The sequence below is a fragment of the Mus caroli genome, chromosome 14 (genome assembly GCF_900094665.2).
Source record: "Mus caroli chromosome 14, CAROLI_EIJ_v1.1, whole genome shotgun sequence".
Lineage (NCBI taxonomy): Eukaryota > Metazoa > Chordata > Mammalia > Rodentia > Muridae > Mus > Mus caroli.
Genome location: NC_034583.1, coordinates 37,788,251 through 37,814,655, shown reverse-complemented (window position 1 = coordinate 37,814,655; position 26,405 = coordinate 37,788,251). Strand labels below are relative to the sequence as shown.

The 26,405-nt window shown below is 42.4% G+C and overlaps 1 pseudogene; it reads right to left on the bottom strand.

The window, feature by feature from the left end:
* LOC110309701 overlaps positions 1–26,405 on the bottom strand; it is a 44,830-nt pseudogene that overhangs the window by 1,683 nt on the left and 16,742 nt on the right.

The window sequence follows — 26,405 nt, the reverse complement described above, 5'->3', positions numbered from 1 at the left end:
AGAGGAGAGGAGAGGAGAGGAGAGGAGAGGAGGAGAGGAGAGGAAAGCTGGGTGACCTGCATTTAGCTCACATTTTGAAATTCATGTTATGTTCTGTAGCATAAAGACAGAAACAGTAGGCCACTGACACTGTAGTACAGTTGGCATCTACACAGGATCAACCCCTGAAAAGAAAATATGGTAGGTGCTGGTGTTACAAGCCCACAGATACGATTGGAACATTCCGGGCAGGGGCAGAGAGGGGAGAGAAGGGGGAAAGAGAGTGAGGGAGAACAGATATTTTTGTGATTCAAACTGGTCAAAATGTTGGCTTGAAAGGGAGGCCACAAACTGTTTTATCTTTGTTACAAAAAATAGGGGGCACGGTATTTAACGATGTCAGTTTAGAAAGGCTCTCTCACCCTTTCAACATGCCCAGGGCCCCTCTCACACAAACGTGAGATAATGTGCTCTTAAGGAAGAAGTCAAGTGCCCACTGCCTTTTGAAACTGCCTGATGAGAATTAACGGCCTTCGCCATCTTCTTTTAAACAACCTTGCCCGGCTTTCCGTAGGCACCTCGTTTATCTTGAGGCCCCTTTCATCTATTATCTGACTGTAAGTGTGCTCATGGCTCATCCACTGAATTCCCTTTGACAGGGGAAGCTTTATGACGAGTAGCCAACAGCATGATGTCGGGGCCAAGAGGATCTCGGGGATGAAGGTGGTGGGAAAAGGGCAACCTCCTGCCACCCCTTAACAGCCTTTGCTGAACCACAGAAACAGAGCCCCGACTCACCGTCCCTTGGGGAAAGCGGGTCCTCTTGGTTAACATGAGAGCATGTTGCAGCTGCCGTGGTACTTAGCTCAAAAACACCACTTAAGGGCACCTCTGCATTCAGACTTAGATGTGGTCATTGGTATGAGCTGTGAGCTTTCCAGTTGACTGGATAAAAGGGACCATCCAAATGTTTTTTTTTTTTTTTTTTCTGTGACATCCAAAAAGTTCATTTGCAGATACTTTTGACACAGTCAAGGGGCTAAAAGATCCGGAGAGTTTGGCCACCTGGGCCCCAGAGGGTTTTTTATAATTGTTACTTCTGGCTTTTGCTCACAGGACTAAGAATGGGCTTTGTACTGAAGACCAAACAAGCTGTGTTGCAGACACAGAGTTTACACTTATGATAGGTCCAGGTTTACCAGTATCTAAAAGTACATGCTGCCTGGGCTGAAGTCCTGTGTGCAGTAACTTATAAGACTTGTATTTTAAAACAAGCCTAAAACTGTCTGTACACATCCAGAAATATTTGAGTAACTGAAGTAGACATTTGAGAAATCTCCTACCAAAGCCTACAGCATTTCTGAGGAGAGGACAGGAACTCTTTTATTATTATTATTATTATTATTATTATTATTATTATTATTATTATTACTACTACTACTACTACTACTACTACATTGGTGCATGGCAGGGGGATGAGAGGCTGTTGCTGTTGTTTAAAATCTCTCATTCTCCAAACAGCCTGCTCACTACCTGACGAGTGGATGAGTAAATCAACTCATTAGGAGATGGTTAGCCTCACTAACCACCTGGTGATTATTCAGAATGTTCAAACAGACCTTTTCTGTCCTGGAGGTAAACTATGGTGTAAATAGTGACTTTGGTTGCTTAGTTCATGCGCGTGCTTCAGTTCTGAGAGAGAGACTCTATTAAGGTGCAGGAAACCAATTGTGGATATAATCCCAAGTACTGTGGATTTAAGGATAGCTGCTATCTTATGGGAGAGTTTATTTCCAACTACAAAGTCCTGTGAGCTATACCCATGCTGTAGAAATGGGAGCTGAGTGTTAGCTATGTGTTATTGGCTCCCTCTACTCAGTGGGTTTCACCATTGTGTAAGTCAGTTGAAAACACTGTCCTCAACTCTCCACGGATGGGAATGACCAAGACAAAGGCCGCCCTTTGCTTACCTGTGACTTCGTTACTCCTGGGACACCCAGAGGACCCTCCAGGTAGAGTGGGTAGCTAGACAAAGCAGCAAGACGCGCTTGTTGCCGACAGTTTCCATGTGAACAAGGGCTTTCCTAAAATTATATGAGTGAAAGCTGAGAGTCTTTACAACGGTAATCACAATGGTAATGATTCTCAAGATATGCCCAAGATGAAATAAAATCAACTCTTGGAATGCTGGGGTTAGCTACTGGGACTTTAAAGTTGTCACCACTTTACTCTCTGAAGTAAAAGATGAGCATGTCAACATCTATAAATTAATCTAAAAGTACAACCTCCTGAACCTTCCATTCCCCATGCCACCCTCTCCCGCTACACACGGCCTAAGTACCCATTACTGCAGAGCTCATGCAAACTTATCTTGCCATTCCCATCTCCCTCACAGAGTCTCACCCTAGAGGCATTCCCCCACATCTCTAGCTGCATCTGTACTGATTTCAGAACTCCAACAGACCACCAGGTCTTTGCACTTGAGTACCTGCCAAGAACAAGCAAAATTGTCTCTGGGCTTGTCTCCTCTTGCTTTCTCTCCTTTACCTTCTCTCCCTTAAAAGTATTCACACAGTATCCCCTCCTGTGACTCTCTGGATTCTGTCAATAGTATCTCTTACCCACAAGAATTATGGTTTGGAGAATTTGATAGACTCTTTCTCCTCCTTCATTTGCTGCATGGTCATTTCCCATCCCATTAAGGATTGGAGTTTCCTCTCTATCCCCATGGTTACTATCCTAGGAAAGCACCCATCACCACACATAACTATTACAATTGCCAGGCATCTTATTCATGACAGATTACCTGTAATATGGTGCAATACACCTCAACTCTTGACAAAATATGACGGAAAAATTATCAGCCCACTGCTACCTCTTCACAGTGTTCCACAGCACCAGGTCCCCAGACCATTAAGTTTAGTGATAGTAGTAGGAGCGCACATCAGTAGGGAATTTTTAATCCGTTCTTCCGGCAAACATTCCTTTGAATATTTAAAAAAAACAACACTTTCTAACTGCATCTGCTTAACATTCTTGCTTCTATCTAATTGCTTCCATCTCTCTTTGTGTGACTTATTTCTCAGATCATTTATAATCTTTGTAGACACACTGCAGTGGTCCACTGTCACAGTCCCACTTGAAATGTATGGTGCTCTTGAGTCAAACGTCGTAACGCTATCCCTCCACCCCCATTTTGAAATCTCTCTGTCCTTTCCCAAACACCCCCACACAGGGTTTTGATAAGGTAGAGATAATAGGAATGTCCCTGAGTTTTTAAGCTGACAAAAGAAAGTTCCCTTTTTTTATTCTCTGTGAGCCTTTAGCATAACACATCATTTGCATTTAATAAATCCTTGGTGATTGGCCAACTTCAATTACTTGTGAACAATTGTGCTCCGGTCATTTGCCTGGAAGAGAAAACAAATCCAGGCTCTCTGAATATATCGTGCAAGGTAGAAAATCAGGAGAACTCACGTCGCAAGGTCATCGCATCTTTAGCTTTCAGCCGCGTCAGTGTGTTGTTCTGGTTTTTTGTTTTTAAATAGCCAGCGTCAGACAAAAACTAAGAGTATTTAGACACACTTGGCAGGAAACAGGCACTTCATTTTCCTCATGTCCCACCCTCAAGCCAGTGACCTCCCTTGATCTCCGAGATGACAGTTTGCCAAGTTCCATGAAGATGGCATTCACAAATGACCCCATTAGATTTCCTAAAGACCTTAATTGCCCGAGTCCTTTCACTCAGAGGTCTCTGAGGTCCGAGGAATGTTACCCTTCAGTTCCTCCGTGTATAGGATCTAGCTATTGTTGCTTTAATCCTTTCTGAACCCCTGAGAATGTGAAGAGCTGAGGCCAACTTTGACTCTCCTACTGAATTACAAGATACTTTACATACTTCTGTCACGTAGTCATTCCCCCATGTTACCATTCAACAAAGACATCCACTTTCATGTCTAAACATAGAAGACAAGCCCCATTACAGTGAACGCGCCTTAACAGTGCAGAAAAAAAAATCCCCTACAAAGGAGCCTGTAAAATAACTTTTAAAAAATCTATCACTTCCTGCTGTTTGCACCATAGTTCAGTCCTATTCCAGAGAACACTTGAGGCTGGAGGACCAAGTATCCATTCGTCATCTATAATAGAAAAAATTATCTGGGCTTTTTCTTACAAATCAACACACACACACACACACACACACACACACACACACACACACACGGAGGAGGGCGGGGGGGTGTGAGGGAGACAGACAGACTCCCATTTGAATGGCACTATATTAAAGTAAATCCATGAAAAGAAAAACACTAAGGTATTGAAACTTTAGCTATTTTTTTTCCTCATGGCTTGTGACGTGGAGATCTACTTACATGAAACAGAAGTAAGTCTATGGGGTGAATGAGGGAAGAGCGTTAAAATAAGTGAAAACAGATTAATAAGGTGACCACAAAGAAAAAAAGAATCAGGCTCTCTCTTACATTTAATGAAGTCACACCAGAATTATAATGCTTTAATTTTCTTGCTTAAAATTTGTAGCAGCCTTGTATTGAGACCTTCTGAATTAAGCTTTTACAGTCCTTGAAACTTGAGTATGCAAAGAAAGCTATCTGTAGGTGCTGACTTTCCTCTACAATGGCACTTGTTTCTAGTAAGAGGCACATGAAGGACCAGGAGGTAGTTTTCTGCCCTTCCATGCACACACCCTTCATCCACATATCGGAAGGACAGAGGTGAAGCACTCCCTCCCTCCCTCCCTCCCTCCTCCCTCCCTCCCAGGGAAATCAGTATAAGTGAAGGAAGCTTTACTGGGAGAATGGACTGGGAAAAGAACAGTAATCTTACACACTAAGAGCTCCCAACACATCTAAGAAGGTGTGACACCATTAGGTAACAACCAGTATGCAGCTAGATGACCCCATTATTTTGTGAAACAGATTGATCTTTGCTTCCATCAAATCAAAGTGATTAAGGGCTGGGATATGATACAGTGGTCAAACGAGCACCTAGCATAAGTATTATCTTAGGTGGAAGCCCTAGCACAACAAGAGAGAGAGAGAGAGAGAGAGAGAGAGAGAGAGAGAGAGAGAGAGAGAGAGAGAGAGAGAGAGAGAGAGAGAGAGAGAGAGAGAGAGAGAGAGAGAGAGAGAGAGAGAGAGAGAACAGAGCAATACAGACAAAAGCATGGTGATTAAAACCACAGTCTATCTCCTGAAGAAAACTTGAGCTTAAAAATTCACCAGGAAAGGTGTTTTCAGCCATTGCTGTGCCGCTGCAGCTGCTCTCAACCCCGTGCCTCCTCTTGTTTGCCGAGCTCCAGCCCCAGCCCCAGCCAAAGGAGTAAGGGGTTAAGTAAGGAGGTGCCCATAGAAATCAGACTGCCCACAGATCCACCAGTGGTAAAACACTCAAAAGCCTCTCTCAGGAGTGCGCCCTCTACTGGAGGGGTGAAGAAATCTCATCCTTCCCCACCCAGTACTGTGGCACTCCATGAAGTCAGACACTATCAGAAGTCCACTGAACTTCTTATTCTCGAGCTCCCCTTTTCAGAGTCTAGAGCGAGAAATTGCTCAGGAATTCAAAACAGACCTGTGCTTCCAGAGTGCAGCTATTGGTGCTTTGCAGGAGGCAAGTGAGGGCTATCTGATTGGCCTTTTTAAAGATACCAACCTGAGTGCTATCCTTCCAAACGTGTAACCATTATGCCAAAAGATATCCAGCTAGCACGCCTCATACACCAAGAATGTGCTTAAGAGTCCACTATGGGAGGAAACATCTCATTGTCAAGATAATTTTTTACCTCTTGTTCCAGTTATCAGTTGTTCTGAATGTTAGGTTTTTGTTTTTTGTTTTTTGTTTTTCCCGTGGGGTCAAAGGTACTTAAGTACATGACTGCGAGTGGAAACAGGGCAGAATCAGGTATTGGCAGTTTCTCTGCTTTTATTTATGTGTGAATTTTTTATATAAATACAAGATCAATGCAAGGAAAATATTTCAGCGAACAAATTTTAACAGTTCAACTTTATAACAATTATAAATAAGCCTGTTAAAATTTTCTGGACAATGCCAGCATTTGGACTTTTTAAAAAAGAAGTAGATTTCTTACTGGCAGAAAAACAAACAAACAAAAATAAACAACAAACAACAACAAAACCCTCCAGGCCAGCAGTGAACTAACTTTAAACTTAGGACCAAAGATTCATCCTAGACGACAGAGGGGAAAATACGTAAAACTAACCCAGGGTCAGTGCTGGAAACTAACTGTTTACACTTTCATGATGAATATGCCACACCTCACCCCAACCCAGACTTAGGCTCTTCTGCATTTTCGGTTGGTTTAAGCAAAATTGCTCCAGAGGACAGTGAGACAGCTGATCGGTAAAAGCGCTTGTCAGCCTGAAGACCCAAGTTCAGTGCCTGGGTTCCACATAGTAGAGTAACAGACCCGACACCCTCAAATTGTCCCCTGACTTCCATGTGTGCTGTATCCACACATGTGCACACCACATAAAAATATAATTATGTATTTTTTTTAAGTTCCAGAAAGATAATCATAGCACGTGCGTGTTGTCTAGGACTTTAACTCCACAAGTATGGTAGTATAAAAAGTGATGTGTAGATTGAAGTGGGGACCCAAAGACAGAGACTGAGGTGCTTCATAATCGAAGAGAAAGGAATTTAGCAGGAGCCAGAGGACAGGCTGTGGCTTTCTGTTTCTCTTTAAGGCTGGATCTGTCTTGCAACACTAGGCTCTCTGGGAAAGCCAACCCCTAGCTGACTGTGCAGAGACAGCAAGTGAGTCTATGGACCCTACTAAGACGGCATGAGATGCTACACTGTGTTCATGGGCTGCCACGGGGTTTGAGCACTCCCAAATCCGGGTTGCTTCTAAGTGAGGACTGAAACAATGAAATCCAAGATAGAAGATACTGTGAGTCTGTGGGAAATTGGAAGCCAGGACCGAGTATTTGATCTGAGACACACAGAAGACAGTCATTATGTCGCTAGTGGTGTTCTTACTTCCTGTTGCTGCTCTTTTCTAACCTTATAGACTTTATTACAAAAACAAACACCCCCCCCCAAAAAAAACCCTTGCAAATAAATAACACACACCAAAATTATCCCAACCCAAAGTTTATACAATTCTAAGGATGTCCATACCGTTAGAACAGGCTTTGGGAACAAGAGCTGTGAAGTTTCACACTAAGTTTCATACTTTCATTACCAAAGACATTTGATGTTCGCATCTGCCGCCAAAAACAAACAAGAAGGTTGAAAGAATTAAAAGTAGAAAGAAACAATTGGCTTTCAATACTCTTCCACAGCTTATGTCTCCTACCTGTGTTCAGTCCTTCTTCATTGTGATGAGAGTGGGAGAGATGGCTCAGTGGTTACGAGCACTTGTTGAGCTTACAGAGAACCTGGGTGGAGAATTGAACTCAGGACCTCTAGAAGAGCAGTGTCATAGGGTTTCTATTCCTGCACAAACATCATTGCCAAGAAGCAAGTTGGGAAGGGAAGGGTTTATTCAGCTTACACTTCCACACTGCTGTTCATCACTGAAGGAAGTCAGGACTGGAACTCAAGCAGGTCAGGAAGCAGGAGCTGATGCAGAGGCCATGGAGGGATGTTCTTTACTGGCTTGCTTCCCCTGGCTTGCTCAGCCTGCTCTCTTATAGAACCAAGACTATCAGCCCAGAGATGGCACCACCCACAAGGGGCCTTTCCTCCTTGATCACTAATTGAGAAAATGCCTTACAGTTGTGTCTCATGGAAGCATTTCCCCAACTGAAGCTCCTTTCTCCGTGATAACTCCAGCCTGTGTCAAGTTGACACAAAACTAGCCAGTACAAGCAGTAAGTGCTCTTCACTTCTGAGCCAACTCTCCACCCCAATAAGTAAGTTTTTAGCTGAAGTGTCTCCTATCTGGTATTTAGAATGCATTTTATACTTTAAGTTATTATCTATTTAGCTAAGCTGCTAAATAGCTTGTGTGTCCTATATCTCTCTTGGAGAACAAAATCACTCTCCTTACTGAGAATCAGTGCTGGAGTTCAGGTGACAGAGCAGGCAGGGTCAGAGCTCCTTGGCCTCTGTGTTGAACTCCAATCCTGATCTCCAAGCAGACAGCCAGACAGAGACGATACCTACAGCAAAGAGCTGATGAGGTACCAGAGCAGCCTTGCTTATCTTCCCTACAGAAATCTTCTGTCACTTTTAACCTGGGACACATCTTCTTGATGGTAGCAGGCATGGGGCTCCTGACTCCCTATCTCCATGGCCTTGGAGGTTTCTACACAAGTGTGGCATTTGGTATTGTAGTTTTGGTTTTGAATTTGGGTACTTTAAGACAGAGTTTCATGTAATCCAGTCCAGCCTTGAACTCATTCTATAAAAAATGATCTTAACCTTCTGGTCCTCATGCCTCCCCTGGCTACAACTAACACTAAGATACAATAGGCACAGCTTTTGCTCTATAGCCCCCAGTGTGACTCTGACTGAATTGTAAAAGTGGGGCCTGATTTCATCCTTTTCCCTGAATTCCTGTTCATTCCTGCCCAGCCCTCTAGGTCTTCCTCTGAAAGACAATGATAGCCCTGCCTGGGGGCTGCAGACATTGCTATGGTTTGCATCTGAAATGGCATCCATACTTGGTCACAGACTTACAATTCTGTTTCCAAGGCTCTGGAGTCTTTAAGGGGGTGGCGGTTGGCTGGCAAAATTAGATGGCTCTGCGTGGGCCTCTGATCCTTAGGCCCACTGCTGGGTCTGTGATCTAGCTCTCTGCTTCCACACTACACCCATGTGAGCAAGCTGGTTTCCACTTTGCCACCCTCACCACAGAGATCTGAAACCTTCTGACACCACACCCTAAAATAAACCCTTCACTCCTGAGTATGCTCCTGCTAACAATGAAGGAAACGGATCCACCATACAGCCTGACACAGAAGCAGACTGCTGTTGTACAAACGCCAGAAACCCAGGGCTCCTGAAGAACTGTAGCAACCTGCATGGGAGGGCAGCTTGGGTTTCAGATGCAGCTGAAAAATTAGAGCACTCGGGGATAAATAAGTGTCCACTTTAGATGCAGCAGAAAGAAATCAGAACCCTTTTCTGCAAGCCACTCATGAAGGGGGTGGGGGAAGCAGAAATCCACTTCAGTGGGGGCAAAAGGGGAGAGAGGAAGGAAGGGCGGGAACAAGACAGGAAGGAAAGGAAGGAAGGAGTCTTGTTTCCAACCCTGACTCCACTGTTACTAGGTGAATCTGAGCCTCCATTTATCTGTAAATAGAACAATAGTGTATACCATAAAGAGTTACTGTGAGCGTTAGAAGGATTAGCACATGCTAGATCAAGTCATAAAGAGTATTCAGTCAGTCCCAAGCCCCGCTCCCTCCTTCCTTCCCCCTTTCCTCCTGGAACACAACAAAGATCATTGTAGCCTTCCAGAGTAGAGAGCTGTTTCCCCTCCCACCATCCACCGCGACCCCGCTCGTTTTTCCAATCTCTCCCTTTCTCTGCCCCAATCATTCTAGTTTTGTGGTGTCATTCCTTTGCCTCTGTGAGACAGTCTAAAACTCATAGCAATTCAATCAAGCTCAATTAATGGAATTTTCAAGAGGCCTGGAAAATCAGCACTATATTAAATTATGAATGTAAAACCTAGAGCAAAACAAGCCTCATGGCTCAGAGCAAAAGTTTATGCTTCTAATGTGTAAGGAAGCCATTTGTCCTTGGCCACAACCCAACCCTACCCCAAGCAGCCAGATCCAGCCGCAGCCAACCATGTAGATTCATTGTGGAAAAATGGCTGCCTTTCTCCATATTTGAAACAGCTATTAGTTAGCATTGGGAGGGTGAGGGAGTTAAACCTTAACCTGGAGATCTGTGGCATTAGAGTATGGTTTAATGTCTCAGCAAGAGTTTAATCACAATTATCTTAGCCAATAGGGATACCTTAAGCAGCATACCGGCTCTGGAGGCCCTGGAAAAATAATTTTATCCTCTTACCATGGTTACTGTGCATCTTACTTAAAGAGGTTTGCTAAGCTATTAGAGGAACATGATTCTCAGGTACAATAAAATCCCTTCTATGAATTGAGTGAGTCAGCTGGTTATCACACCTGGCAGTACTAAGTTATACCAGTGTATAAAAATGTGACTCCATACTGACTTCTGTCCTAAAGATAATAATTTATTATTGTTATTATTTAAGAAATTATTTCAAGCTATAATCCCACCACCTTTGTCACAAGCGTTTTGCTTGGGGAATTTCAGTCGCACCCCTGGACACTGACATTAACAAGAAAGTATTTCTCAATTACTTTGATGCTTTTTTTTTTTCCTTAATGCTTAGATTTCTGTGGCACTGCTTATCCTAGAAAACCAAATTCTTCCCTGTAACTTGCAGGAGTCGGCCCTTAAAGGAAACCTCCATGACGTTATAACAAGGGAGAACGTCTCATTTTCTTCTTCTTCTTCTTCTAAGAGTGCTGATTAGCCTCATAACCCCCCCCAAAATGGTAACAATTATTTCCTTCCTGTGTGCAAAAAGAAAGGCGGCAAGAACTCAGCCTCTCCAAACCCACTCATCCTGTATCCGTGATTCTTTGGCTCTTGGGAGGATAGATGACCTCTGCTCCCTTCAGAATGATGCCTATAAAACGATGGAAATATCAAGTTGCCTAGTTGCTCTTTACGGCTTTTCCTACTTCTATAGCGATTTCATGAGTCTCCCCCCCCCCCGACCCCCTCTTTCTCATTCTCCCACAAGCACCTTCTTTGGAGAGTTCTTTGTCCCTCCCTCTTTAGTTCTTCCCCAAGCCTCTATGTGTGAGTCCTTCTCACTCATTCTGCTCTTCCCTGCAGCAAAGGGTTTGGAGCTACAGATCTGTCCCTCCTACAGCATCTCCTGGAAGCTGCGTCAGATGGCTTCAATTACCACCTGAGTGCAGATGATTTTCAAGTCTCCCACCCCAGCCTTGACCTCTCACCCTCTTTTCAGTCCCGTGTTTCCTTCTGTCTGCAGAATATCTCTACTTGGGTGTCCCACCACCTCCTAAAACTAAACATGTCAAAAGCCGAGCACATTATCTCTGCGTGTGCCCCTTCATTGTCTCCTTCTTTCTCCAGGGGCCATCAATAGCACTCAGAATTGAGGCTGTAATTCCTGGAACCCCCAGATGGGCCTGAGGCCCCCTTCACCTCCAGGTCTCTGAAAGGTAGGTTTCTGCCTGGGCACTTCCACTCAACAGAACACTGTGACAACAATTGTGATCTCCAGCGCTGTTTCTTCAGGGTTGTTATTTTTAAAACTCTACTTTCCTATTTATTCAAAGGTTGACAATCTTTTAAGACCTCCGGCACATTCCATTCCTTAGAACATCTTGACATCTGGAGCCCTCTGAACTGGCAGGCCAGTGTGTGTCTCCCTCTGACTCACGACTCTAAATTATAGAATATATGACACTGCGTATTTGTAAACCTTTTTATTTCCTAACATAATGATAGCTGCACTCACTAATAAAATAGCAAATCATTTGCAATTAGCCTGAGAGGGTGATGAAGTGGAAGTTTTAAGTGATTTTTTTTTAATTCCTATTCTTAATTCCTATTCTGTAGACCCAAAGCCATCACCATCGTATGTCTGGGACTTGATTGCTTGTCATTCTTTGTAGCCTCCTCTCTATCCCATTAAAAGGCACTAATTACACTATCATGACCTTCTTTTAACATACCAGACATTACAAGAAACATATTCATGGGACTTCATTTAATCCCTCAACTACCCAATAAGCAAATACACAAATTGGCAGGATTTTTGTAGTGATTAATCATTCAAACTGACTTCCCAAGTGAAGTAGACCCTTGCTTCTTCCCTAAAAAGTCCAAGAGTAGCTTGGACTTCTGGAATGGTTTGCCCAGAAGTAGAATTGAGAAGTAGAACTCTCAATTCTACTTTCCCAGGGTTCCCGAAGCTAAATTCTTATGTTGGGCTTGTCATCAAGTTGGCCACCTCATGAGTTTTAAAGATACTACCAGAAATTATCAGGCCAGTGTGCTTCTTCATCTCTAGTCAGGAGACTCATATTCTAGGAGAGCATATGAACAAAACCAGCTCTTTTCACCATGCCTTCTAAAGTGTGAATTTTCTCCCCAGCCCTGACACCATCTTCAAGACAAGGTGTAGCAGTAGAATGTTTGGCTGAAACAAGCCAGGGCTTACATATGAAGCAACAGTTAGGGTCAGTTTCACCTGTTACACAGGAGAAGAGTGGTGGGGAGGCAGTACTGCATAGTCTCTATTGTTGCCATGAGAAGACTGGCCATCACAAATGTAGCAAGAGACAAGGGATAGAGTCAAATGTGATCTGTCTGCATGGTCATGTTTTCTTCAGCGTGGCAGAGAAGCAAGCCCCTTCTATATGCCAAGAAGAAGAAGAATCTAGAAACAAACTCCCTAAGATACAGGCCCTGCAAGATTCATTACTGGTGATCGTCAAAGAACCATATGTGGGCTTCTAGGGCCATTGAATAAAAAAGGGTTTTCTGTCAAACCTCTTAAACATCTACTTGTTCAATGGTGTTCATTTGTAAAAGGAAAAGCCCTTTCCTCCCATGCTCTACCCTCTGTGCCATCCACCCTACCATGTGTCTTCTAAGCAAAGTCAATTCAGAGTCACAAGCCAGAGAGATCTCTAGGATTAAGAACTTCACCCCCGGGGAAGCTGAAAATTGGAAACGTAGCTTCGAAGTCTTTCATGCCCAGAAGATGATGAGAAGAAGGCAGGTGAGACCAGATGGAGAGGGAAACTTCAACTAGAAACAAAGGCTACCAGAAGACTCCATTTTTTAATCGAGGAGCGCACACAACACAGGAAATGGGCTCATTGTGTAAAAGTGTATGAGAAGCATGCTACAGCATGTGTGCGCTTCAGATTAGAGTATGAACTTCTCAACTTCAGGGTCAATTCTGCTCGTGTTCATAACCCATCCCTAGAGCAATGTTTGGAACAGAATGAAAACTCAATCAATCCTAGATAATTGAATTTATTATTAATTAAGTTTGTTCTTTTCAATTTCACTCATGTATACAATGCATTCTGATTACTCTCATTCCTTCATCCTCTCTGAGCTCCTTCCCACATTATATAATGCTTCCCTCCTTTTGATAAGCCCCTTTCGATGTTCATGTCTTTTTATTTTGTTTTGTGACTTCAGTGAGCTTGTTCAGTGCCATCTGTGTGGTGATGGGCTTGGAGCCATTCATCGGAGCCTGGTGAGCTCCCACTGGGTACCTAACTCAATGATTTCCCTTTCTCAGTAGCCAACAGCTCAGCAGGAAGGAGTGGAGCACCCATGATCCCCTCCCTCCTCCACTCCGGACTGTTGACTGGTCCATATTCATGCAGACTGTATTCACTACCACTCACTACAAAGAAAGGGTTCTTTGATTAAGGGTGAGCGTGGCATTTAACTATGGAATAAACATACATATTTAGAAGGTAGTTTGATGCTATGTCCGTTTAGCTACACGACAATAGTAGTTCCCCCTTAGTGTTAGATTGGGATTAATGGAAGCAACATGGAAACAAAAGAGAGAGGAGACTGACCTCTACAGGAACACACTGTCCTGTAACCAGAACAATGAAGAGCAGCAGTCTCTCCATAGATGTGGGGACTGTGCGCAAGGCACAGGAGACTTGGCTTTTATAGAACAGAAAAGGGAACTTTGGGGGGTGAAAGATTCCATCTGCAGATCCATTCTCCTGTAGTCTCAGAGTTGTAAATACCAAAGGTACATCGGTCTACTGATCAAGAGGTTCCCAGATCCTAACACCCTAAAGAACTACTGTAAGCATGTCCACTTTCCTGTTTAGAGATTCTCAGCTCACGTGAGGCTTTCGAGTCATCAACCCCTCACTTAGGGCCTAGCACCACCCCGGGCATGGGGTTTTAACTGAATTTACAATACCAAGGATAAATTGCATCCTGTGGTGCATGCCTCAAACCCAAACAGATTGTTGCTGGTTACCCCCATAACAGTGATACCACAGTTGCAATTGCCATATCTTTCCTGATAAACTAGTATTATAGCTCACGGGGTTTATAAGACTGCTGGTGTCCTTTCTACCCCAGAATCACCTTCCAGTACAATAAAAGCTAGTCAGCATGGAAGAAGCTTTCAACCCAGTTTCAGGAAATTTTAAGTAATGTCACACGAGAGTAAAATCTGTCATAAATCCATTTTAAATAAAGAACTGAGAAAGCAGAAACCATAGTATAAAATTCAATTTGACTTTCATCAATACAAATTACAATACTTAACAGGAACTGCTTCCCACCTACCTGTGTCTAATTACAGTGTAACTCAATAATAACTATTATTACATATGTGTCAGGCGAGCTTGGCTATGTGTTTTATTTGATGACAACAGGCTTCATAGTCTATTGCTCATGTAATGTATCTATTTGTGTAGCTTGCTCACCTGCTTCCACCTTTAAAAATGTAAAGGCAATATTGTTCATTGACAAGGCCTTCAACTGCCTCCATCAGAAGTGAAGTTTGGCTATGTGAACAATCACAAAATACCAATCACTAGTACTGTCTTCTCATTAAAAGAGTAACTAACCCTGAAGCTTTCATTATTCCTAACCCTTGCCAGATGTTAAAAAGAGGTGACCTTTGTTTGCTACGAACAGGAGCTCCCACAATGTACTTTGCGTTAAGCCCCTTCATACAAATTCCCTGACAATTCTCCCATCTATCCTCACATCCTCAGAGAACTAAACCAGTCTCCATCCTCACAGAGTTCCCTGCCAGAGGCCTTTGAAATATCTTTACCCACATGTATCTTTATCCAGAGTCACCAATTGCCTATAGTAGCCTCATCCTCCCAACTGTCCTCCCTACCGACTCCCTCTCTGCTCGCTTTATGTCTGTAGCCACCAAGCCTTGTTGATTCCTTCTCACCAAAAGTCTGTGGGATGTACCTCTTCCTCTCAGTTTCACCACTCAGGACAGCGTGTATCAGCCAAGATCCAGTAAACAGTCCAAAGTAGTTCACAGTAAACAACTGCTGGCCAAATACTGACGAACAGAGGACCCAAAGGAGGAGAATTTAGATATCCCAGAGGTAAGAATCCCAAGAGCATCTACCACTCTTATGGATCCTGAGATACAGAGAACACGGGAGAGTGACTGAAACTTAGAACTAAAACCTTCATGGAGATGAGAATCAGAGAGCAGAGAGGGCAGGGGGTGAGGGGGGGGAGCAAAGGAGCATCTCAGCTGTGGTAGTCTCTTCAGAGACTGGGTGACATAAAGAAGCTATTTTGAATGCTGGGTAAACTACCAGCTGGACTCACTGGTTGCTCCCAGAGTCAAGTTCCACCAACAGGTTGTATAAGGAGGTAGGCTGCCTCACAGAATAGGAAGCAAACAGGAAACAGGGAACAGGAAGAGTAGCTTCAGCATCCATCCCCTGATGACAAAGCCTAAGTTGGGGGGGGGGGGATATTAGCAAAACTGAACCTGAGCTCTCACTTGGTGTCACTCAGGGACCATCAGAGAGTAAGCTTGCTCCTGAATGATAAAAAGTGACATGTGGTGACATCGTGATTGACGTTCACTTCCTTCCATCCAGATTCACATTTTCTTCATTTTTCCTGGCTTAGGTCCATCCAGATGCCAAACCCTAGGACTGCTCCTTCTTCAGGCTCCCACAGTCATGACTCAACACTAGATACCCTTCTTGAATCAATTTGTCTCTCAACTATTATATCTGATTATACCCAATGTAAATTATACCCTATGACCCTGAAACCTCCGACTTCCTCTCAGTACCACTTCCAGGGAGCCTTGGTATTATCTTGTCAGTGAAGTGAGTTTCAAGGTCTCCAGCAGCCCAAACTCTCTGCAGGTTTTTACAGAGAGCTATCGGTGCATCCGGCTCAGGCAAAGGCTCACTATAGAGTTTTCTCTACCAACACCAGGGAAACCCATCTCTTCCTTAGGAAGGAAGTCCTCCTGAGAAAGAGCAGGAAACACTGCAGATGAATGGCAAGGAACAGGAAGAGCTGGATTCAGTCCTTAGCCTGAGTGGGAAGCCCTCACTAATGGAACCAGAGCAGAAGATGGCCAACATTTGTCTCTGTCACAGTGACTCCCAGGGAACATGAAGGAATCAAAGACACTCTGTCCCCCATGGCTTTCCTCACAGGCACTGTGCTGTGTGGCGTTTCTATTTTCATGTCTGGCTGTGATGGCATGTGCTACATTTTTGGGGGGATCAACTTTTATGTTCACTTATTTCCAAGAAACTAAGCCTTCTCACTTTTGGTAATGTGAACCAGAAAGCAGATAACAAAATCACTGTAAAATTGAGTGTATTTCTTCCTTACTCAGAGAGAATCCTAAACCGAAGATGCCAACTTTCACATTCAAACTGTGACGTATTTAAGGCCTGATAATACATTGTAATATTTTATGGAATGATGCAAGTGAACATTCCTGTCAGGGTTGCAGTTGTGATTTATTCTTAATTACATGCAGTCATACATTTTCTACATGCTTACATCATACTGGGTTTATTATGTTTTGGAACTCCTGCATCCATGAGCAGCCATGTTTGAGAATCCAAACATAGAAATGATACTGCAGACGGCCTCATCCATCCATCACACAAGTGTATAAAAAGTCAATTTATATGCATTTTTGTAATTTTATAATCATTTAAAAGCTTATAACAAACTGGGTGTGTGTGGTGGTGTCTTCCATTAATATTGACACTTGGGAATCAGAGGCAAGTAGATCTCTGTGATTTCAAGGCCAGCCTGGTCTACACAGTGAGTTCCAGGACAGCCAGAGTTACATAGGGAGACATTGTCTTAAAATAACAAAACAAAAAACAAAGCAAAAAAAAGTGAAAAAACAAAAACAATAAATAAACAAAATCATAGCAAGGATTGAACTTTAAATCTTCTGTAGGCCTTCAAATTTGCAGTTGCAATGTGCCATTAAACAAACTTCGTCATATGTGTGCCTGTTCAGTTGTCAATAACATAACCCTCAAGAAAATTTCACAAGGAAAACACATTACTTTCAAGAAAACATATCTCTCAGGGTCCAAGAGACTGCTTGTTAAGATTCTTGGTTTCAAAGTGAAGTCTTCTACTTGACCAAGAATATTTTATTTTTATCTAAATCATCTGATCTCCCCCTGGCTTAAGGACCAGGATCATACCTGCCAACTCAGGTTCTGGTAACATTATTGTCTAGAAGTAGCTAGCAGGTCCTTCGGAGAGATGCTGTAGGCTTCCTCCAGGGACACAATCATCACAACTGAACTGCTTACTGTAGTATATTTATAGACAGTCTAGAGGAATATGCACCAAGCTGGAAAGGGGCTGCTTTGAGAGATGGTTTGCAGGGAAGACAGCCTAGGGCATTCCCCCAATGCAGTCTATGCTTCCCTGAACCATGTAGGTCTTACTACAAGGTTGATGCGCACATTCACATAGTTTTTTATTAACCAACACAAACTTATTGTCTTTGAGTTCCATAAGTTAGCCGTCCAGGACAGGTCTTTGTGGGCATAAAAGCTGGTATTAGCAGAGCCAAGTTTCCTTTGGAAATGGGAGGGAGGAGTGTGTTACCTGCTGTGGCAGCCTTCCCTAGCTGCTAGAAAGGGCAGCCAGAACTGGAGCATCTTCAGGGCTCTCACACATTGTTGAACTTTCTCTTCTCAATTATTTTTCCAGCTTTAAGATTGCCTTGCCCCACAATAACCTAAAGGACTCCCCAAGCCAAGTGACTGGTCATTTTAATTTACCTTTACCATTTAGCATATCCACAGGTCTGGGGACTAGAATACGAATGTCTTTGGGGGTGGGGAGGGCTGGTACTCTTAACAGTGTCTTGAACGTCATCGTCATATTTAAGGCATTGCTGTTAACTCCAACCTAAATTATTCTATAGAAAGAATGACCATGAAGTTATGAAAATCTGATCCAAAGTATGAAATTCTGCACATTTTAAAATTTAAGATTTGCAAATATTTTAAAGATTTAAAGTGTGTGTGTGTGTGTGTGTGTGTGTGTGTGTGTGTGCGTGTGTGTGTACATGCTATGTGTTTGCTGGTGCCTTTGGAAAACAGAAACGGGCATCAGATCTCAGAGCAGGAGTTTCAGGCAGTTGTGGATCACCTGGTGTGGGTGCTGAGACAGGAACTAGGAACTTTCCGAAAGAACAGCAAAATGTTCTCAACTGCTAAGCCATCTCTCCAGCCCAGCATTTGCAACTTCTAAGAGACAAATTAGTCAGAGATCCCACATTAAAAGTGATAAAATTTCGGAGTTAACATGGACATCAGATACAGTCCAGTAAAATACCATGAGCTTTATGAAGTCTTCCCAGAAACACACCAAAGTTAACTGCTAGCACAAGAAAAGAAAATTCACTTAAGTAGATTGGCTTGCTTGATGGCCAACTGCTCTTTACTTAATTACAAATATCAAAGGATGTCTCTTTGTGTCGATTTAAAAGGGGACTCCTTGTACTTGATACTTTGAGTTTGTCTGCAGCTAAACATTGTAGGAGGCTGTGCGAGGCAGCCCTCCGTGTACCTTTTGGCACACACACAGCTGAACATTTGAACAGAGCAGAGATCAATGGGAAGCCCATTATCCTTGGGTTTGGCAAAGTGTTTAAGCCTGTTTGGGTTTAAGTATTCAAGATGATGAAATGTTAGCCGGTCTGAGACGACTTCAGCCTTTTTTTTTCAGGTGCAATTTCGACAGCTGTATAAAGGATTTATGCAGGTTTGGATGAATTCAAACACAGGTGTAAAAGATAAAAGGCAAGTGGAACGAATGTTCTATGGTCATCTTTTTATGCTTGGCTGTCTCGTTTTTGTGTCTGTTGGTTCCAGTGCCCCTGAATGCAACATCTATCTTATGACTCATCCCCAAACACCACATTATTTTAATTTATTAATGATAAAGAGTAACATTTTTAACAAAATTGTGCCTGGTTCTTTTCCCCCAACTCTTTCCCTGACATCTCATCCATCTTTTCTCCACCACCTTCAAGTAGACCCCTCCCCCTCCCACAGTCTGTATAACCTATAGATGTATTTAACAGATCTTACAACCGTGCATCAAAATTATACAGCAAAATAGTTTATATAATCCTGTGCCACATTCTAACTCAAAGGCTTAGTAGTTGCTGCCCAAGGTAGAATGCAAGGTCTGGAAAGAGGCAGAAAACCATTTGTTCTGTTCCATGTTTCTCTAAGCATAATGCTTACTGACTAACGTCAGGCAAAAGATAATCAGGTGCCTGAAACTTAAGCTTTAAAATTGTATACTCTAATTTTTTTTAATGTTTAAAGGGGTCTTATCTGGACTAGTGAGGTGACTCCATAGATAGAGGTTATCATGCATCCTGGGACCCACAGGGAATAGGAATGAACTTATTCCTGAGAACCATACTCTGATCTCCACACTCATGTATCCATGCACCACATACACACATAAACATACGATAGATAGATAGATAGATAGATAGATAGATAGATAGAGACAGACAGACAGACAGACAGACAGAAAGACAGACAGACAGACAGACAGACAGACATTTAGAAGGATCTTACCTAGTTTTATGTTATTCATAGTGTGTTAATACATGGACTCAGAATGAATCAGTGGGATTAACTGTCTCTCCCAAGTTTTTTTTTTTTAAAGCAAAGTTTACACCCCAAGCCAACTATGGTCTCATCATTGCAGTAGACAAAAGTCATTCAACAAGTGTCACAGCCATGCCAGACAGACACCCAGTACACAGGGAGCAGAGTCTCAATAGAAGGGTTGTGATAATGAAATCACTGTGGCTGTCCAGATTTGTTCCAAAGCTTAAACATGTCCCAGTAGCCTCAAACTCTTCTGAGGTCTTCAGAAGTTCTTTGGGGCCTTGTCATAGAAACAAGCAGTGACACGGGATAGGGAACACTCAGGGTACTGTGTATCCACTTTTGGAAGTTGTGATTCTACACAGGAGTCAGGATCCTGGATTCTAACTTAAGTCACCACACACAATTCCAGAAAAATTCCAATTCCCAGGCCCCTCCTTTCTATTCCAGAAGTAGGAATAATAAGTCCCATCCACTTTACTTCCAAAGCAATTGTGAGGGTCAAATAACTGTTTGAAACACTTCTGTAAAAGGTTGAGCATTAGAGAAGACAACCCTGTCTGTGATGTGTTATTAGCTAAGGGCACACAAGGATGCAAGTTTTTATTTTATTCTCATGAAGTCGTGGTGGAGATATCACTGTTTTAAAAAGAAAGGGTCTAATTCCTAGGGAAGAGTCTAGGGTATTAAAGAATAATTCATTCTTTCTAAATTTACTTACTGACTCTGCTTTATAACAGTCCAAATTTTGCTACAAATGGAATTCTCAGCTGGTAAACTTTAAGACATTCCATAAGTATTCCTTTCCATCAGTTTGTAAAAACAAGAAAAATCCCAAAGTAAAGAAACCACAAGCATTACAGTAGCAATACAGATTGTTTAAAACTTTTCTAAGGTTTTGGAAGTTCTTAACTGCACATCTGGTTAAGCTTTCTCTCTAGTGAGATATTATAAGACATTCGTCTTATCTAACTTCCGAACTGAGTTTTCTGCCTAATTGTACTAAATTTTGAATGGCCAATAGACGATCAATTTTTAAACTCTTCTATAACATCACAGATTCCTGAAGACAGAACATTTGCAACAACTGATTCATGATTTTGTAAATATTTTCCCAATTAGAGCTGAAAAGGATGTCTTTGCCTCAACTCCCGGGTGAGAAAACTGAAATATAGTCTATACAAAGAACTCAGCAAGGTGTTGCAAGATCTAGAGCCCCCCCCCCAGGCTATCCTAGCTGCATGCACCAGCTACGGTCCACTTTCCCATCATATGCAGCCAGTGATGGGTGGCACTGTATCATAGAAGAAGCAACACAGAGTGGAGATACTGCTCAGTGATAACATTTACTGGGCAAATATGAGAACCAGAGTTTAGATTCCCAGCATCCACATAAAACCCAGGTAGGCACAGAGAGCTGATTGCAGTGCCAGCATTGGGGGGAGGTACAGATAGGAGATTCCCTGGAGCAAGCTAGCTAATTAGACTAGCTCTGGGTTCAAGTGAGAGACCCCGCCTCAGTCTGTAAGGTGGAGAGTGACTCCAAAAGACACCTGACTCTCATCAACCTCTGACTATCATATACACATGTGCCTTTGTTCCTGCACACATATGCACATGCATCCATGTATATGCAAATATGTACACATGAATATATGCATACCACTTATGCGTACACACAAGTAGAAAAAGAAACAAACAGACAGCTGGGTCCTCCATTGAAGAATATGCTAGAATCTGAGCCTGTATCTCATACCCACTGAAGCTGCTGCATTGTAACAGTCATCTTATAATGTTAAGTCTCACACTTGGCTCTCACTCCAGGCCTGACCAGCTTAAAGTCATCTTCCAGAAAGGCCTTTGTAGATACTCAGATTAAATCACTCTCAAACTCTCCAATTGTTTCTTTATATGGTCCTGCCTTCTGACTCCAAAACATAAACTCTATGAAAATAGGGACTTGATGAATGGCTTATTTGTCAGTACATAGAATACTCCCTGATTCGAAGAACATATTCAGTAAATCTATGTAAACAAAAATCAAATGCAGAATCTTGACTGTCATCCCTTCCTCTATGCAATTATTTCTCATGGATTTTTACCACCATGTATTTAACCCCTAATAAGAGTCACCCTACTTCTTGTATTAGCTAGGGTGACCATTTGCTTTCTTCTGTACTCTAGGAGGAAAGTAAAGTCCTTGTTTGTTCTTGGATACAGATTATTTCTTCCAATTGAGAATTGTTCAAATTGTATCAATTTTTTCCGGTTTTGGAGAAATCAAAATGTTTCTAGCGTTCAAGGAAGAAAGCCTTTTCCCACCCTATTCCTCCTAAGCTGGAAAGTGCCCAGCTCCTCCGTACCCAGAAGTCCTTCTTCAAAGTGTTCTTTAAAAGCTTTCAAGAACACACTAGCGCTTTTTAACATAAAAGCTGTTTTTAAAATAATACTCAACTGATGGTGGGATTGGGGTTAGGATTAGGGGGTGAGGATGGAGTAGAGGTACTATGGTGTGAGCGGGAACAGTGAAGCAAATAGAAAAGGCTGAAACCTCTTGCCTGCCTGGCTTGTCCAGATGTGGTTAAAACAGACACTGTTTATCCTCTTTATAAGGGACTAATTTGTTCAATGGACCCCCACATGCTAAGTATTCCTCACAAGGAACTGAGAGTTTTCTGTAACAATGTAACAATAAACTTCCTCCTGTTGATATGAAGAGGAGAAATCACTGGGAAAAAAGGAAAGGATCTTAGTGTGCCTTGCTGAGTGAATTAGCATCTAGAACCCCAGGATGCTGGTTGCTGACTTCAGATGATGTAAAACCTGAGGCCACTGAAGCTGGGAAAGAGGATGACGTTCCACAAGCACCTTTTCTTTTGAAGTGGCCCCAAACCTTAAAGCCTGCATTTCATTTGGAAAAAAAAAATCTTCTGCTAAAACCGCTTCCCATATGCAGCCCATCTGGAGGACTATAATCTAGTCTCGCCTGCAGCAAACCGGCAGTAACAACGCTAGCCTTTCATCTCAGATCCCCAAGCAATAGACAAACATTAATTAATGCCCCCAACACACCTGGGATGTAGGGAAGTATTATTATCCATGGCTCACAGATGAGGAAATCCAGACACCAAGAGGTTAAATGGCTTGCCTTAGGCCACAGCACTAGCTAACAACTGCAAGACTTTCCACTGACAGTGGGCCCTCTGAGCCAGCTAGAGCTCTGAGAAACTTTTGAGACCATCCTCTATGAAAGGAACCATTACTGAGGCAGACTGCGGTCAACTTATTTCCCTCTCTCATTGTTTGGATCTCAAGAGACAACATAAATGAGCTCAGTCCCCCAGTCTTAAAGAAGCACACAAGACAGGCTGGGGAGGTAAGTTGGTTTCCTTGTAAGCAGGAAGACCTGACTGCAGACCCTCGCTCCCACATAAAAGTGTGGTGCTGTGTGTGAGTCTGTAAAGCCGATCCTGCAGGAATAGAGACAAGTGGATCCTAGCAACCCACTGGCTAACCATTACCTTAGCCAAATTGACATGCTCTATGTTGAATGAAAAACCCTGCCTGAAAAGGGCCCCCCAGGCTGACAGGAAATTCCTGAGAAGCCACAGGTCCCTCCAGTCAGGGAGGCAGGTAGCCTAATAGCAGATCTTCCCTCCTTCTCCTCCTCCAAATCCAATCCCCCCAGTTTCACCTCCATCTATCTAGCAGGCTATCTGCTACAGCTCCTCCTTCCCATCTCCAGTGGAGCACTCAGATTTTCTCCTCTAACCGTCCTCCCAGCCATCCTGTTAATCCAGGCCCTAGCTCCATCAGGCTTTCTCTGGGGGCACACCAGCCAAGCCTGACAGAGAAGCAAGTGGGCAAAGCAGGTAGGAGAGCTTTAGATCCTCACTCTCCCTCCTCTCCTCTAAATCCTGTGCCCCAGCCTCACCCCCTGCTCTGTAGCAGACTACATCTTATGGCTTCTCCTCACTCTCTGTCCCCATTCCCAGGAGACTAAGCAAGCCCTTATAGAACACTCTGATTTATTCTCTCCTGTGGATATCCTCAGGCCATCCCTTCTAGCCCATCCCATCCCTAAGTGTCAGCTCCCAATATACATATTGCGTGGTACCTCCAGTGGCTACATCTGTCAGGATCCCAGAAAAAATCCATACCAAGCAACACAGCCACAACTCTCTCCTAAGGACCAGACAAGGGCAAAGAAACCAAAGAACAAAACACTCACCCAACAAAGACCAGATATCTGTACTTAGACTTACAATCTTCCCAAGCCCAGATGTTAGATGCCAGTGTGAAAAACAATAACATCCAAGACAAAATATCTCCAGTAGGCCCTACCAATCCTGTCACAGTAGGACCTGAGAATCCCAACATAGTAGAGACCAAGAAATAAGTCTTGAGATAGCCTTTATGAAGACGCTAGAGATCCTCAAAAAGGAAATAAAGAAATTTGTGAAAATGCAAGCAGTGAAAGGAAGTAAATAAAACAGTTCAAGACCTGAAAGTAGAAATGAATGCAATAAAAAAAGAGCCCAGACAGAAAGAAACCTGGGAAGGAAACGTGTAAGAACGCAAAGAGGAACCTCAGAGGCAAGCCTAACCAACAAAACCCACGAGATGAAAAAGAGGATCTCAGGTCCTGGTAGAAGAATCAGTTACCTCTGTCAAAGAAAGGGTTAAATCTAAAAAAAAATCTGGTGCAAATCATCCAGGAAGTCTGAGACACTGTGGAGAGACCAAATCTATAAGTTATTAAAAATACAAGATGGAGAGGAAATGCAGGTCAAAGATACAGAAAATACGTTCAACAAAATCATAAAAGAAAATTTCCCTAGCCTAAAGAAGAGGATGCCTATTAAGGTTCAAGAATTGTATAGAACACCAAATAGACTCGACCAGGAAAGAAATTCCTCTCAGCAAATAATCACCAAAGCACTAAACATGCAGAGGAACAACAAAACAAGCAAACAACAACAACAAAAGACTATTAAAAGCTGTAAGAGAAAATGACCAAGTAACATACAAAGGCAGATCTATTAGAATAATAACTGACTTCTCAATGGAGATTCTAAAATCTAGAAGGGTCTGGGCAGATGTTCTACAGACTACAAAAGACCCAATGCTTCCAGCTCAGACTCCAGTGATACTTTCAATCTCTGGAGAAAATATAATATTTCATCATAAGACCCAAGAGCAAATCCAGTCTTACAAAAGACACTATTAAAAGGAAAGCCCCAGTGTAAAGAGATTAACCACACCAAGAAAACGCAAGGAATAAATAATCCCAGACCAGCAAATCAATACACAGACACATACTCACACACACACACACACACACACACACACACACACACACCATCACAACAACAAAACAACAAGAATCAACAAACACTGCTCACAGATAACTCTCAACACAATGGTCTCAATTCCCCAATAAAAAGACACAGACTAACAGAATTGTTGCAAAAAACCAGAATCCACCCTTCTGCTGCATCCAAGTAACATGCCTTAACATCAAGGATAGATATCAACTAAGGGTAAAAAAGAAAAGAAGAGAAGAGAAGCGAAGCGAAGCGAAGCGAAGCGAAAAGAAAAGAAAAGAAAAGAAAAGAAAAGAAAAGAAAAGAAAAGAAAAAAAAAGAAAAGAAAAGAAAAGACTGGAGAGATGGCTCAGTGGTTAAGAGCGCTGACTGTTCCTCCAGAGGTTCTGAATTCAATTCCCAGAAACCACATAGTGACTCACAACCATCTACAATGGGATGCAATGCCCTCTTCTTGTGTCTAAAGACAGCTACAGTGTACTCATATAAATAAGTAAATCTTTAAAAATAAAATAAAATAGAAAAATATATTCCAAGCAAATGGGAACTAAGAAGCAATCTGATATAGCCATTTAGATACCTGACAAAAATAGGCTTCAAACTAAAACTAACCAGAAGAGAAACTGTCTAGAGACTAGAGACATTATATATTCATCAAAGGAAAAATCCAGCAATAGTACATTTTAATTTTTAACATCTATGTGCCAAGCAAAGGTGTGTCCAAATTCACAAATGAAACACTGTTGCAGCTTAAGTAACTTATTGGCCTTCACACACTGAGACTGGGAGACCTCAATATGACAATCTCACCAACAAAGAGGTCATCGAGACAAAAACTAAACCAAGAAACGCTGGTGCTAACTGACATTATAAACCAAATCAACATACTTGGACACAAACACAAGAAAACTGAAATGACGTCCTGGCTCCTGTCTGACCATCATGGATTAAAAGTGGATAACAACAACAGAAATACTATGAACACCTAGAAACTGAAACTCACTGCTAAGTAAGATATAGATAGGTAGATAGATAGATAGATAGATAGATAGATAGATAGATAGATAGATAGATATCAAGACAGAAATGAAAAAAAAAACTTCTAGAATTGAAAGGAAATAAACTTACGGGACAAGACAAAGGTGTTTCTAAAAGGCAAGTTCATAGCACTAAGTGCCTACATGGCAAAACTGGAAAGATTATATACTGTAACTTAACAGCACACGGGAGAACTCTAGATCAAAAAACAGTGTCACATCCAGAAGGAGTAGATGGCAGGAAATAATCAAACTCAGGAAATAATTGACTGAAATCAATAAATTAGAAATAAACAGGAGACTGCTCTGGTTGGGGAGAGAGAAATCCGGCCTACATAGGGCCACAAGCCTCTTCCAGTCAGAAAAGCACC